Below are 4,416 nucleotides of genomic sequence, written 5' to 3'. Positions count from 1 at the left end.
ATGGTATAATAATTTACCTAAGGGCTCGGTTACATCATTTGATCATCTATCCGAGCTATTTTTAGAGACGTACATTCACAACAGTCGAATCCGACCTGAAGTTGACGCGTTATTCCAAATTTCAAGAGGGCCAAACGAGTCACTCCGTTCCCTAGTAACACGGTGGAGAAATCTGTATGCCGAGATTGGGACGGTCCTTTAGGACTATGCAATCTTAAGCTTTAAAAATAGTCTTAGAAAGACGGACCCTCTCTTTTTCCGTATGTATGAAGCCATGCCAAAGAGCCTGGGTAATATAAGGGAAGTCCAAGAAGACTATGTTGCCTTGGAAGAACTCTAAGATGGAACTTATGACAAAATGATAAAAGGAACCAGCAGAGGAGACAATGTGGTAGAACCACAGAACCTCCCATCCCAAGGAGCCGGGCGATCCAATGTTGGGTCAACCTAGTTCGATAAGCATCAGACTGGAGGATGGAAAGGGAGAGATCAATCCCAGCAGAATAAGGGGAAGTTTGTAGACCTTGTCTATACAAAGATGAACACCCCAATTTCCGAGATCCTGAAGAAGATTGACGGAATCATACAATCCCCTACTCATGGAATAGAGGTCAGCAGCCAGAACGAACTAAAAACCGGACTGACTTCTGTGAATTCCATCAATTCCACAGTCACACGACAGACTCGTGTAGGGACCTAAAGAAGATATTGCAAGACATGATCAATGAAGGCAAACTGCAACAGTATGTTGCACAACCAACAGCTCCACCAACAACTGGGGCACCCATACATCGTGTGGAAATTCCTCGTGAAGCACATTACCTAGGCTGTAACACAATATCGCACTCGGCGATTACTACCCCTGTAAGAGAGGGAAACGTCACAGGGCGGATTCACAAGCACAACTTCAAAGGATATGAAGTTTTCAGTGTGGCTAGAGAGCCACCAATGGAGGAGTGGATGAGACTCCCCATAAGCTTTTCAGCCTCGGAGGCACCAGAAGGAGGGCACAGTCACAACGATCCTCTTGTGGTCACGATGGCCATCGCACTCCCGGAACATGAGGGCGAGGAAACAAAAAACAAAGCACTACCCTGGGCAATTCCCAAAATTATAATTGACGGTGGCAGCTCTGCGGAGATATTGTTTTATGAAACATTCAAGCAAATGGGCCTCAAAGACGAGTGCCTCATACCATCTACATACAACATATTTGGATTTAACGGGTCATCAACTCGCCCAAGAGGGGAAATAACATTAGAAATCCGGGTGGGAAGAATCCTTACCCTAACCACTTTCTGTGTGGTAGACGTACTGTCACCCTACACAGCCATTATCGGACGGTCCTGGATACGCGGAATCAAAGGAGTGGCCTCCACATATCATCAAAGGCTAAGATTTCTAACACCTGACGGAGTGGCAGAAATCGTTGGAGACTCTGGCGAGGCAAAATACTGTTATAAGATGGATGTGCAAAACGGCGAGAACAAAATAAATTCCCCGAAGGCACAAGCAAGGAGAGCCAAAGGCATCGATAACTCAGCTGAAACCCGTGACTACATGGCAATAAGTGATGCATCAACACACTTTACTGACACCCCAGCCTCGTGCAACACTGTAGCCTCAGAGTCGACCACACGGTCCTTGTAGCAATTACAGGACCTCCCCAAGGAGGGAGAAGCCAGAACTCGTACTCACACTGAGATCGAGAGTATTTTTAAGAGAAAAACAGCCTGTACTGACATCCAAAACACTTTGAAGAATTCTCACTAACGCAAAAATTTGCTGATATAGATACTGCGTCTGCAAGTGCCTTATTATCTTTTCTATATTTTTACTCAGGTTACAGCCATTGCATTAACAAGGCTAGCATGCAAACGCACTTTGAACCAACGAAGACACCCACCCAAGACGGCTCTACACTAAACCCCTGGCCACTAATCAAGAAGGCAAGGAAGGCTCTCGAGCCCAATCAGACTAGGGCAATACAACCAATTGACGAAAATTTTCACTTCACAAGTTGGGCCGCAGACAAAATCCCAACTGATACAACAAACTAATGAGAAGCATTAGAAAACTCATAACATCATACGTCCCACGAAGGTTTATGTTTAGTAAGTTCATATTTGAGGCTAGGGCCCTAAGCCCCTACTTGTAAGAAGGTCATGAAACCTCCCTCGAAATGTACTAAGGTTCTCACCCTCTTTTGAAACTAATAAAACTACTCCTTTTGTGTGTTACTTGTTTACATTTTTGAATTTATTTTCTAGGTTATAATATTTATTTTCATATTTACCTGTCTATTTTCTACATGCATTTAGACTAGTCATATCATGTTTGCACTTCTAAACAAACACATCACATCGATGAATCCATCGACAATTATGGCATGGTGCTGGCCACACCCCATTCTCCAAAAAAATAAGGGTAAAACATCCCGCAGTTACCTTCTACGGACTACACACCCAAGGTAACATCGTCACGATCATGATATCAGACGATACCCTATTTCAGCAGGAGATACTCAGTCTTCAGAACACGCTTCAACAGCTAACTCAAAGAACAAAGAGCCAACAACGGGATCTAAGAAAAACAAACAAAGGCTAAGCGAAAGTTGCTATAATTTCAGTTCAACAACGTAAGAGATGGCATAACCAATTGAGGAATTGATCACTCCTCGGATATGTCATCCAAAGTTGGACCAGTAAAGTGCAATCGAAACTCTTTCATAGCCAAAACATGATAAAGTATCATATGAACAAAAGATGGCAGTCGCCAAACATCAATGTTAATAACAATTAGCATAAAAGTTAAAAGCGCCTCCCACATATGAGGACTTACCACAAAAAACAATAAAGTCATGCCTCCCACAACTGAGGACTTTCCAACAAAAGACGAAAATATTTCCACAAAGGAGCAAGTGAACCAACAAACTTATGTCCAAACATAAGAAACCAAAAGGAAGAAGTTAAAAGCAAGAAATGAGCAAATTCAGGCCTGTCCATCGCCATGAGCCTCTTGATGCTCATATTTCATCTCTCCCTCGACGATAGTAACATTCTGTACGGGCTCGGGCTTGATAACTGGTGGAGGGACAACGATGTTCGCAGCCGCAGCTCGTTGACGATCCCGAACGACGGCAGCCTTACAAGCCTTTGTCATCAAAATATTATACTGCGCATGGAGATCAACTAGACTCTTTTCTTTCTCGGTGCTAGCAGCATCCAATTCCTCTTCATGGCTATTCACCAATTCATTAAGTTCCTAATCAAGGTCACGCTTAGCTAATCTCTCTTCCTCCAATTGCTTTTCCGCTTCAGCCTTTTGCTTGCAAACCTCTGCAAAACAAAAGCACAGACGATTAGCCTACAAAACATATTAAAGCAACACAATACATAACTTGAAACGCAAATAACCTTCGTTTTCATGCAAAACGACAGCTAAGTTCTGTTCTAATCGGGTCTTCTCGGTATCTAGAGCAATAAGCCTCGCTTCTGCAGGAGTCACAACCGCATCACCCTGAGAACAAGATAGCATATGCCTATCACGCTCCTTCTCCAAAGCAATATAATCTCTCTTAAGATTTCTCAGTGTCTCCCTGTCATCCTCAGCCTGTAATATGATAGGCCGGTGATCACACTTCCAGTTAATAAGCTCATATTTCTGAGCTCGAAGCATCTTGATCTCATCTGCACGCTCCACGACTATCTTATTAGCCTTATTCAGCAAATGACGTAGCTCCACAATGCGCTCCCGACGTACCTCAACATCTTCCAGCAGCATCGCCTTCTCCCGCTCTAAGGTGTCAATCTTGCACTGATGAGCACTCACATCGAGTCTAAGCTCACTACGCTCTCTACCATGCTTACGACGAGCATCTTCTAACTGCTCTGCCGATCGTTTGACCATCACTACCAATACATGGACTAATTCAGAGGTCTAAACCCTACTATGGGCATGCAATACTAAGTAAAAGGAGTAAACAATTACCTTCCAACTTCTTCTTATCTTGGAGAAAGGACGCTGCTTCATCCTTAGCCAATTGCAGCGCAGTACGAAGCAATTCAGCCTCCTGTTCAGCAGCTTTGACTCTCCTCCCAGCAGCACGAGCCTTGGAGAGCATGCAAATTCTCAGATTGTTTCTCTAAAACAGAATATACAACGCTACCAGTCAAGGCTGGGGCAATGAAAAAAAAATAAGGAGCAAAAGTTGTTAATCACGTACGGATAACACCAGTCACTTATGTTCAGACTTATCCAAAGAAGTCAGGATGCGATCTTGCTCGTCCTCACTCAGTAAGGCATACCTCTCCGAGCATATCACATCCATTGACTCGGAACCACCACTAAATAGACGCGCCGAAGAAGTGTTGGACGAACCCACTGAGGTAGAAGGAAAACCAGTAGCAAAGTTTC

Source organism: Papaver somniferum, chromosome 3, assembly GCF_003573695.1.
Source record: "Papaver somniferum cultivar HN1 chromosome 3, ASM357369v1, whole genome shotgun sequence".
NCBI lineage: Eukaryota > Viridiplantae > Streptophyta > Magnoliopsida > Ranunculales > Papaveraceae > Papaver > Papaver somniferum.
Note: the sequence above shows the minus strand (reverse complement) of the source record.